At 30.8% G+C, this 12,807-nt stretch overlaps 1 long non-coding RNA gene across 1 annotated transcript in view; it reads right to left on the bottom strand.

The window, feature by feature from the left end:
* The window catches only part of LOC106685298 (uncharacterized), a 179,288-nt gene that overhangs the window by 62,869 nt on the left and 103,612 nt on the right, over positions 1 to 12,807 (bottom strand). Inside the window, exon 3 of the long non-coding RNA XR_001343826.1 lies at positions 4,963 to 5,001. This is a non-coding gene — a long non-coding RNA (uncharacterized lncRNA). The remainder of the gene's footprint in view (positions 1 to 4,962; positions 5,002 to 12,807) is intronic.

Genomic DNA, 12,807 nt, shown 5'->3' with positions numbered 1-12,807 from the left:
TTATTATAATTGATAAAAATAGCTAATATTGTTTTAACATGTAGTGTATAGAAATAATATTTTATTGTCATTTTATATTGTTTTTATTACTTTATAGTTTTTAATATGTTCGGATGACTCTTTAAAGGTCGATTTAATAAAATAATGATTTTTTAAGAAATATGTTTTCTTAAGAAAATAATATTTTTATCAATTTATGGTTTATGACTCCTGGTTAGAGGTAAACCATTGTAATTAATAAAAATATTAACATTATAAGCCTTTTCATTTTGTCAAACTCAAACGCCTCATAATTTGTCAGGCATCTTCGTGAGTAAATAATTTTAGTAACCCTTTATCTATTCAAATTATACAATATAATTTTAGTAACCCTTTATCTATTCAAATTATACAATAAAATTTTAGTAACCCTTTATCTATTCAAATTATACAAATTTTAAAATTATTCAAATTTTCTAGGCGTATGTTTAATCACGCACCACAACCATTCGTGTATTTCATTTTCTTACAAACGTTTAGAAGAAAACATTGACAGTTCTTTATTACTTTTTCTGGTTTTCAATATTTATTTTCCGTTAAAAAGTCCTTCAACACGAATAGAAATTGAATAATAATTATTACGCACATATACAAACTGTAATACAAGTTTTATAATTTTAACTAGCAGTAATTTATAATAATAATTAGAAGAACATAACCTGAAGATAAGTCATATTTTTACTGATAACGTTAATTATCAAACACCGACATAACAGAGGAAATTTTAAGTATTGCAGTAAATTAAATATGTTTATTTGCAGAGTTTTACTTTGTAAAAAAAAAAATTAACTTTTAACAAAGTGTTTCTCATGTATGTTCGAATGTGTTGCAGTGATTAATGACATTATTTATTCTGGTTCCTAATTAGTTTGATACTTAATCGTTAAACTTTTTTTAAAAATAATGATAAATAGCCTTTTAAATTAAGTAAGCGATTATATCCATACAATAAATAAAGCAGTGGTATTTAAAAATTTGTAAATTATAAAAAACCGAACAAATATATAGCATTTAAATAATACCTTCAGTAATAAAATGTGATAGTACGTAATCACTTAATTGTCTTGAGACCGCTTTACGGGACCCGCCTCTTCTATATAGTTCTTCTAGTAGTCCATGCGTTCTTTTGTTAAAACATCATTAATTTCTTAACCACACGTTTTTTTGTCGAGAACAAACGTCCCTTATCTATTCTGGTTATGAATGATTGGTTTTTCGAATGAATACATAATATGCAGAATACGGAAAGTTTTGTCTTCTACAATCGTTTCAAAGTTCATAGTATACGGAATTCCCTGGGGTGGAGTTGCGAGCGATCGACTCTTTGACCACCCCTGTTATATATTATACAGTTTGAAATAAAATATTTCTATTATTATTATAAATATTATCACGTGGAGGCCCATCACCTCTAATTTTTAGTTGTATCTCATAGAATGGACCCTTCAAACCACAGCTAAGTATCTCATTGTTACGCCTTAAAGTGTCAATAGTAGAAAAAGGTCTGTTTCTAATACGAATTAGGTAATGCAATTTATTAATTCATATTCTTCTGTTTTTTTCTCTTTTAGAGGGATCTGAAAAAAAAATTTCTATAAACTAACAGTTTTATAAATACATAGGAAGATCCTATGATAATACGTTTCCTTCCTCACACTACAATTTGGTGGTATAGAACACATGAAATGCTCAGGTATACCTGCGAATGTTCTAGTTAAAAGGCAATTCCATTCAATTAACTTATCTCCGACTTAGATTACATTAAAGGAGGAGATAATGTTGCCTGAGCAGAATGCTTATCCTCTATATCCTTAGCGCGGTGATCATCGAGCAGAGATCCTGGACGTAGCGGTCGCCAACTCCCGTGACGGCAGTAGGTGTGTCGTTGATCCCAATTAGCGTGGGTGGCTGCCACAGCGCACGCAATACCTACCGTGGCCTTGGCCTCCTCAGGGTTCTGTAGCATGGGTTCATGTTCCAGATGGCAAGGGGTACACTTGTCAGGACTATACTTATCTTATCAAATCTGAACAGTATTACTGTTTGTTTTTTTTATGGGGAAATTAATATCAAACCTAATACCATTGAAATAATACAAGAAGATGCTAACTTATGTACCGAACGTATGTAACGTTTTTACCTTTACGCCGATTCCTAGTTTTGGCTAATTTTACAAAGCAGTTAGAAATGAGTAATTTTTTTTTATAAACACCACTAATCGCTATTAGTAAATATTTTCAAGGTTAGATAAAGGCCTTAACTGTATGGGTTCAGAGAGGCTGAAAAAAGGAAAGAAGGAAAGACTCCCCACAATTATATTTGGTATGCTGATTCCTTTTGAGAGATTGTAACGTCGTCGTGCATCGACCCATTATAAGTAAAGGTAAACTTTGCATGCAATAATATACAAGAAAGTATTCAAGGAAATAATTATTTAAGTATGCGAATGTGAAAGGAGTAAAAGTAGGTAAGTAGTCAAAAGAATAAAAACTACTGATTTATGATGACTAATTTTGCGATGTTGCCAATGAGCCTAAAAAAATCAAATTATGGAAAATCTTCCTGCAAGTGAATTAATATAGTTTTTATTAAATTTTGTTCCACTAATTTTTAGATTTATGTTGCAAAAGGATTCACTTAGTATTTGTGTCATGTAAAAAAATCTTGAAAGGATACTATTAACTAGAAAATTAAAAAAAAAAAAAATTCCACCCACGTTAAATTTGGATACATCATAAAGTATATTTGATATAAATATATTATATATTTTATATAAATTATAAATTTATGTTGGGAAAAGAAGGATCGATCAATAGACAAAAAAAAACTCAATGGAACCTAAAGTATCCAGAGTTTGATGGCTGCATAAAGATATCGAAAAGCTGATCAATGTTTAATGCACATCCGATTTAGATTTTTTTATGTTGAAAATTTAATTACTTTTTGATTTACCAGCTTTGATGAGATTAATAGTTTTCAATTTATTTAAATAACAAAATTTAGTTTCATATAAATTTTTTAATTATCTCTTGAAATAGATATTTTTTTTAAACCCAACCTTATTGCACATCTACATTAAAAGAATAACCATTATAAAAGTTGTCTACGTATTCAAGCTTTTTACGCAACAGTAAGATAACAGATGTTTGAGAGTGTCTAATAGGAAAAATATTTTTGGAACCGTATTTGTAGTTCCCAAATCTAGCACATCGAAACATACAAGTTCTTTAGGTTTACTAGATCAGAGCTAACATAGATCAATAAGTATCGATTTTTGTAATACAGATAAAAAAACCCAAATTAATACTCCATTCAAAGTTACGTAACCGTAGGGAAAAACTTATAAAAAAAGGTTTTTTTTTGTAGGAAAGTTTTTTATTAGAATAGGGAAATAATACTCTGAATACGAAAACAGTGAACGAAACAGTCGTTTTTTTATATACACACTAGATCAAGCAGATTAGCTAATATCACTAGGTTAGGTGACAAGGCTCTCTGTCCAACATGGAATCAGGGCGAAACTCCCCCCACCAGTTTACAAACAATACTCTTAATCTTTAGTAAAAAGGAGTATTTACAATAAAGTAAAACACTACTTCTTTTATCTACATGACAATGAAAAAAAATATTACAAAGAGGTCTTGTAGCTAACTACAAAAAAAATATATGTATTAAAAAAGACACAGATCTACTTAACAATATAACCAAAAGAAAAATGAAATAAAATAGTGAGTACTTGATTTTCTCTTACTGTATGTTGAGCTGAGAACAGTCCAATTCATGGTTCTGTCATTGAAAGCATTAATTGTTCAATGTGGACTGTTATCCGTTTAAAAGAGGAGGTTTTTAATTTGAAAACGTTAATATTTATGTTATTATTTAAAACGAAAATCTTTCAAACCAAGGAGTTTCAAAGTTTAACAGAAAACTCTTTTAAATGCAAATAAGACTGACACAACGATACAAAATGAACGCTTACAAAATAAAATATATATGAATATCTAACAAATAGTCAACACATATGTCGTTTAAATTAAATTGGTTAATTTGATATGGATTAGCTCTGGTCCTTATATCATAATTTCCCTCTAAAAACTAAATAGCTCAACCATTTTTGACATACAGACTAAATTTAATTATATGGACTGATTTTTTGAAGTTTGAAGGATCTAAATGTAGTTTATCATTGTAATTATTTTACTTTTCAAATAAATAGATTGTATTAATTAATCAGTTTTTTTATTAAATTAAAACAAGTTTTAGATGTAACTTTTTTGTAAAGTGTTATTATAGCAAGGTATATGTGAGTACATACTAGTTATCCATAATATCATTACCGATAAAACAGTAATATGTACATTGTTAAATGTTTTCTATAAATGACTAAAGCCACACAAAATAAAGCATCCTAAGAACTTATACCGGCTTAGTTTATTTTTTAATATACAAACAGACATATTTTATAAGAATAAAATTATTGATATCAACATGAAATGGTTACTCACCTTACTTATCAGAAATTTCTGGGGTGTGTATGAAAATAATCATGTTTAGCTTATAGAGTAAACTAAACTTGTGGTTAAATGTGATAACATAATAAACCCGTTCCACTAGAATTGGGATATCAACTAAAACATGAACGATGAACTGCGGGATGGGTGATATCTCTTTGAAGGTGTTTCCGCCCTCTTTATGGCTGAATCCTGTAAAACTCCTTCAAAGAGACAATGACACCCAACCTGCAATTCATATTTATCGGAATTCCCTCTTCTCATGGAACGGACTTTATAAGTTCTGTAAATATAAACCTGTTCATAAATTATAAAAATCTTCTGAAATACTTATTTATTTTTTGGATAATTTTAAATAAATGATTTTTCTTTTTATCCACTTTGAAGTCAAAGTAACAAGCATTTGGCTTACCTCAGGGGAAAGACTGTCACTCTTACACCGGCACCAGGACTGTAAAAAAATAAAAAAAATTAAGTTAATTACTGTCTTAATATACAATAATAAATAAGAAAAAAATAAGCAAAGTAAAACATTTATTATAATAAGTAACAATGAAAATCTAAACCTACTGGTCTTTCACTCACCTTTTTAGTCTAGTTGATGTCAAGCCTAAACGAAAATTGCATGCAAAAGAATATGGAAACGTTTATGATTTATAAATAGTATATAAATATGTAAAAATATTTACAAATATAAAAACTGATCACTGCCAGTTTATTAAAAAATTGATTGAAACAAATGCAGACAACAAATAAAATAGTTTTCATCTTAGCTATTTGTTTATTTGAACGTGTAAATCTAGTTTACAATCAGAAAATGGGCTGTACTATTCAGGAATGGCATGGGGGAGACAAGACCCAGTGGTGCTTCTTCCTGACGTTAAGTAAATTATTTGATTACACTAGTAGGTCACTCATCCAACTCCTCTTCAGCCTACACTGATTTACATCAGGGATGTCATGTGTTACCATCTGTCGTACAAATTTATTGAAATTTCCACGTAGTATGTTCTGAAACCGTTTGTAAGGCATATGAATGTGGTTCGTTACAGTCGAAATACGTAGGTCGGTGTGGTGGTCTCGTTTTAAACGTAAAGTTCGTTGCCAGTCAGTTTTCGGCGGTCCCGAAGAATGAATCTTGACCCTCCCACCTTGGTTAGTACGCGGCGGCAACTCGGGAATTTAGCGTTTTACGTTTTGTCTTTACGTGCCAACCTTCTGCCATAGGTGCCTAAATAAGTTACAGTGTTTGTTTGTGGTATAAGGTGATTGTCAATGTAAAGTGAAGGGCATGTTTTATGTCGGAGAGTAAATGTGATGTGACTTGTCACGCATGTATAACGAGGAACGAACTAGCAGAAACTACTGCCGAAGAAGCATGCACCTTATTTCCAGTACCTAATAGAAACATGGCGCTTTATGATTATAATAAATCGGTTATGAACCAATTCAACGAAACACGACGTTGCTGGAATTATCTCTTGACGACGGCGCATATCCTGGAATACTGTTCAAGTGCTGGACTCTTCAAGAACCTTCTTTGGCCAGAAAATTGGAAGAAGCTGTTTGGGTTTGTAAAGAAATACAAACTATATCTACAGATATAACCACGGAATTCAGAACAAAAATTAATCAAATAAATAAATATTGAAATAAAATTATATCTGAGTATTTTTTATTTCATTGTCTATTTCTTATTCGATGTTTCATCAATTATGTTTTTTATGATTTGTGAATCGATTCTTCTGGGGAAATATCAATTCACTTAAATAATGAAATGAGGACTATTAAATCTAATTTAAACTAACAGTTTGAGTAGTTAAATAAAACAAATAAGCTATTTCGTTCCTGGTAAACGCTAGAAAAAGTAATTTCTTTAATTAAATGTCTAGTAAATCAAACTTTTTTATTTATTTCACTAGAAGGGAAAAAAAATACATCCCACAGTCGTAAATAGTATGAATTATGTCAGAATTAAAGCATAGAAAACTAAAAAGATATCAAAATCAATAATTCTTGGATTGAGAAGAAAAACTTTCATTTAACTACACTAATTTACCAGTTCTTAATGTTGTTTCGTCTATCTCATCCCAAAATAATATTACCTTATCACTTATATGGGTAAAACTGACATTGGATAGCTAGTAAGGTTTAGTATCTCCAAAAAGAATTTTTATATCTTGTATAAAATATAATATTTAGTATATTTTTAACGTGAACTTGGCATAATTCGTTATCTAAGGCCATTTTGCATAAACTGATATGACCAGTTCAGTGCTTTTTGAATTTTTGTCACAACACCGCTCATTGTTCGATACAGACAATTGTTAACTTTGTCCTAAGAACGAGAGGACGACAATGTTTCAGTTATCTCTTGCACACTTGTAAATAGAAGAATCCAAAACCATGGTTCAGGGTATGAGACAGAACTCCCCAGAACACTGCCATGATGTAACTATAAGGACTTAGATTATTTGTAATGATTATTCGAATGCTTGGCTTTCTGTACTTCGTTACATGGCACCTACTCACTAACAGACCGATGTTAAGCCCTAAGTAGAAGCAACGGTGCAACACAGCTACAATAGCTAGACCAGGCAGAGATAGAACACGACTGCTGCTTGAGGCTATCTTTTCCTCTGGAAGTGTTCGCTATCTATGCAAGCTATATATATAGAACTTTATCTGCTATACCGCTGCAATACTCCTTCTTCGGAATATGCAAAACATATTTTTCAAGTATTTTCCATGTCCGGTGTGTAGTATTCTACACTAAAGTGTCCGTATTTGTATTATTAAAAATATAATAGTATTTTATATAGTATGATTTGATTTATATAAATATCTTATGTACTAATCGATCATTTCATAAACAATTTTTAAGTCAAGATTTTAACGAAAACGTTTTTTGTTCAGGATAAAATCATGTAAGGCAGAACATTCGTCCTGTTAAAACAATATCACGCAGTCCTCGTTCATTCCTCAAACAAAATTAGTAAGTGGCTTGCCATGTAATACAAGATGACATACCTGTTTGAGGGTATCGTATATTGCATTACAATATTGGTTTTTTTTTAATCATTTATTTATTGTTATTTACAACTATATAAAATATATACAAGTAAATTCGCTGTAGGTGACATAGTGGCATGATACAAACATGTGGGGTATATACCCATTGATAGAACTCCAATAACATTTCGAGAGGAGAAGATCTCGAGCCCATCTTCTTTCAAGACGCCTAGGAGGATAATTAGGTAATGAAGGAGATGCCAGGTTAGAAACAAATGGATTTGGGTGGTTGGGAAGTTTTCCATTGAATGGTATTTGGTTTTGGCCAAATGGGCTACATATGGGACATTGAGGTCATGATGGATGACTTGATTTGTGACAAAGTAAGGAGCATTAAGGATTTTACGAAGGATTTTGGACTGTAAGGCTCAACAAAGCTCAACTTCGTATGTCTAGATAGGCCTTATAATAGTCATTTAGATCAGTCTTTTGTAATGGATTAGCAATTTAGACCGTTTATCTAGTAAATGTTGTAATAGTAGAAATCGACGAGCAGTTTCCTGTCTTTTCAGTCTTGTATGAGGATTCCATGTCAGTCGTTTGTCGAGATGTAGTCCTAAGTAACGGATCTGTTTTACAGGAATAAGTGGGGTATTATTAAAGGATGGCAAGAGGTCATTGGTTTACGACGAAAGGTAAATGTGATTTGGTGGAATTTATTGGAATTAATTTTAATCCTCCAATTTTAGCACCATTATTCAATGGTGGTGATGTGGGATTGGAGGGTTTGGGATACAATGTAAGGATCATTGTTCACTGACAATAGACACGTATCATCGGCATGCGTGGTGAGGATAGTGTTAGGATGGGTTGGGATGTCAGCTGTGAAAACTGTATAAATGATAGGACCGAGGATACTACCCTGAGGTACACCATAAGAATGACGGAAAAGGGATGAATAAGCGTCATTGTAATTTACTTGAAATAATATGTCGGAGAGATAAGAACGGATAATGAGGAAGTTGTATAGCAGTCCTGGGTGCCAGACTCGATCAAAAGACAATATTGGTTAAAACTTTTAATTTAATAGTTCGAATATATTGTCTTTGAGTCCTGAAAAAAGACAATTCCTCCCCTCCCCTATTAAAGGTATCATTTTATAGAAGATGGAGTGCCGTTGGAGGCTACCTGAACCCAGAGGATTGAAGAACCAACAAGAGAAACACCTTTATCATTTTTTTCACAAAAAACATTTAAAATAATTAAAGAAACATGTAACTTCCATCTGTCAATGTGGTCATGAATAGTACAATATTACACGATTGGAATACAGTTTAAGGTAACATTCCGCAAAACATATGACGATTTTCAAGACATACTTACATTCAAATGCGAAGATAATGTAGCTGAGAATGGTGAAAAATCGGATTATAAACCATAATGATAATAAAAAATAAATTTGTTAATCATAAAATAAAATAAATAAATTAATTAACATTAATAAATAAGATTAATGCTAGAAAATAAATTAAATTCAATAAAATATTTTAAAAATATGACAACACATTTCATTTAATAATAAATTTCGTTGAAACCAAGAACGATGGTATAAACAACTTAAATATTCTAATTTCATACATAATTGCATCAAAGAATTAAAATAATAGATAACAATTTCAAACCTGTTTTGGAATTGGTTCTGCTTACATTTCTTGTAATAATTAATTTGATTAGATATAAAATTTTAGAAAAGAGAATTTAAGAGAAAAACTATTAGATAAACGAGCAACAGGATATTCCTTAATTAAGACGTGTAGTTTTTTTTTCTTTTTCTTCTTCTAGAATCCACTGTCCGTAAATTTATTGCCCCATTTTAATAATAACCTTTTAAGATATGTGAAAGTAGTCCAACATTGTGTTAGCTAAAATACGACAACAAAAAAATTATTTGAGATTGCCAAAATTCCAAACTGCCCATTTATCTATTCTTATCATACTCAAAAAAACAAACATCTCTACTAACGTAAAAATTCCTTCTAAATTTTTAATTTGGTTCCTAATCACTGCCATGTTTTCAATAGTAACCTTTAAAACTAACAACCTGTTCTGTTTTTAGTTTCTTAATATAATTCGATTTATCAAATGATTTTTGTGATCGTTAGTTATTCTTATAGTCCATGAGTTAATACTTGATAGGTTATCATAAATTTAGTTTAGTTATTATGACCCACTGTTTAGTGTGTGTGAGCGCGAGCGAAGAGCCTAGCTCAAGTGTGAAGTAAAAATGAAATAACGTATTTAAGGCGACCATATGCTCGGGATGTACAGCAACAAAATCGACAGGCCGGAAGTGCCACATTATAAAATCAATTATGCCCATTTTTTCGATTTTCTAAAAATACAGTTCAAACGATTTTTCATTAATTCCGAGCTTCAATGTATTATATACTCATAATATGAAATAGTTTCAAAGGACTTGAATGTGGCTTTCTCAAAAGTACTTTTAATTTTGCTTTTTTGAAATAGTTAACCATTTCAAATTTTTACTAGAAGTGAAAAATGGATAACAATAAAAATTGAAAATAATTAATTATTAACAGGGGAAGATAACAGGAAAAATATATTTCCTTGTTCAAAAACACTGCCGGAAATAAGAGTAGTAATAAATACATATTATATATCGTTGAAAATTCAACAACTTTAGAAATAATAATATTTAACACAGAAAGTTGCATGTTATATAAGAGGAAAAATTCCTAAATAAAAATAAAGCTCTAACATGAATTTAACTGTGCGGGCTCATGTGTACTGTATTAGTCTGTTTCGCCAGTCTGATCATTTAAATAAAAAAAAAAAAAATGTATTTTACTTAACCTATAATTGAGCCTTTTAGTTGACTAGATAACTATATAAAATCATTCTTACAATTTTCAATATTAATTCTATAATAGTATGCTGCGAGAGGGATGCGCTGGGATCTTTTGAGCTCTGCTCTACCCCTCACACGTGGGGGATAGAGTGGGCTCAGGGATCCTCAGGTCGATTGTGTAAATATTGTATATTAGAGTGTAAATGTGACTAGAGACTATATTATTTTATCATTATGTCATTTTATTTATTTATTTTTCATACAGATAGTTTGATTATGTTCATTTTGTTTATTCTTCTGTTTGTATATATTTTAAGAGAGTTTTTTTTTTTTTTTATTCATTTATTTAATTTATTTATTTTATTTTAGTATGTATGAGATCATTCATCACTATTATCTATTGCTCACAACAATGTGGCAGAGTGTAATATCTATCAATAAATAAAAAGTAGTATAAAAAAAAAGTCTCTAATATTTTTGCAATGAATAAATGGTTAAGAGCAGAATGTACGTTTTATAAACTTATTTGTGCCATACTTTCGAAAAATATTTAACACCGCGAAATATTGTTAAAAGTACTTTTTCTGTAATCTGTTGAAATTGGATTTTTTCAATCTGTCCACTGAACAATTAATTTGGAAAATTATTATGGGAATGTTTGCCACAGTGAATAACATAAAAACATCTGGTTCGAAAATACTGAGTATAGTATAAAATTGATAATTATTTGGTATTGAATTTATTTTATTTTTACCAACTAACAAAAATAAAATCTATTTCTTGAAGGAACGGTTTTAATTTCGTTTTTCTATTTATTCTATTATTCTTAACGAAAATATGTTTAGGCCTGCTCAGTAATTAAACTAATATAATGATCCAGTCATAATCCTGTATTATCCGATGTAGTTGAGCACCCATTACAGAGTATTAGGTAAGACCGCTGCCGGTTGACAAGTAGACCAGTAGTCCGATTAACTGTAACGTCCTTCTCCCACTCCAGGTAGGCTGGGGATATTTTTAATTAACGCAGGACGACCGCTGATAAGCCGACTAACTAATGACTGCTCTCCTATCTCCAGTTCACCTCGGTCTTTCCTCCTCCCGTTTCTGGCTTTTCAACAGCCTCTTGTCCACTTGTCCCTTAGGTATAAGTATAAAGCCAGAAATCAGCATTCCAAAACCAGAAACTGGATCTATGACAAGATATTAGACGTGTCATCATCCCAACTATATGTGAGGATAAACTGAGCCATCCGATAATTTGTGGTGAACTAAATTGTACGTTTTAGATATTTGATATGTTTTTAAAACAACGATTGCACATAAATATGTAATTACGAGTGTAAACGTACCCTTAGTTGTCTAATGCGCTTTCCTAAAAACGGAATTAATTTAATGATTGGAGAAGTTTGTCGGGGGGTGCGGTCAGCAAAGAACAACATAAATAAACAATATGGTTTTGTTTATTTTATGCCTTGGCTTATTTATTTTATAGCTTCAGCCCTGATGAAGACCTGAAACTCAGGTCGAAACGTCGGCATAAAATGAATAAATATGGTTTTGTTTATTTATGTTGTTCTTTGCTGACCGCACCCCCCGACAAACTTCTCCAATCATTAATCTACGGTCAACTATCTACACCTCATCAGGAATTAATTTAAGCCTTTCCAACCTGGATTATAACTTACAGCCAACTTGTCATCCCCGACTTGATGCCAATTATACCTAGATGATTAGAATGTAGCTTTTTGAGTAAACGTTTTTTCTATGACTATGGATATTCACATAAGTTTTGCCAGATAATCTTTTTTTAAATCGACACCCCTGTGGATCCCCAAAACAGTTGTAGACCAGAAGTGCCCAATAAAAGACACGTGGATGATAATGTGGAATATTCGGAATTGGGACTCGGGCAGTCAGTAGATTTTTTAATTGTTTAATTTTGAATTGAAAATGGAATTTTATGTCTATCTTTCTGGGATAAGAGGTAAATTTTTGAATAGAATGTTTGATATTAAATTAATAATTAAATCATTTTTGATAGTAAAATTTTTAAATCAAGGGAAGCAAGGCGAACTGGAAATTTTTCTGAGATGCAGCATCGATATTCTTGAAGGTTTGTTCATCATGTTGTAGAAGTCTTTTTTCTACATGAACCTGATAAACAATAAATATAATTCATCGCCCAGGGATTCTTAATTTAATTATTCATTAATCACTTGTCAACAACGGAGTTAAACTATTCTTAAAAGGTTTGGGCAAAAAAAAGCAAATATTTAGTCACGATTATCAGGCCACTCAATTATGGTTTTATTGAAATATTGTAATGCTATTATTTTATGTATAGATTGAAATTATACATAATTTGAATATATA

This window comes from Halyomorpha halys, unplaced genomic scaffold (assembly GCF_000696795.3).
Source record: "Halyomorpha halys isolate HHAL.00 unplaced genomic scaffold, Hhal_1.1 Scaffold678.1, whole genome shotgun sequence".
Lineage (NCBI taxonomy): Eukaryota > Metazoa > Arthropoda > Insecta > Hemiptera > Pentatomidae > Halyomorpha > Halyomorpha halys.
Note: the sequence above shows the minus strand (reverse complement) of the source record. Positions and strands in the feature narration are given on the sequence as shown.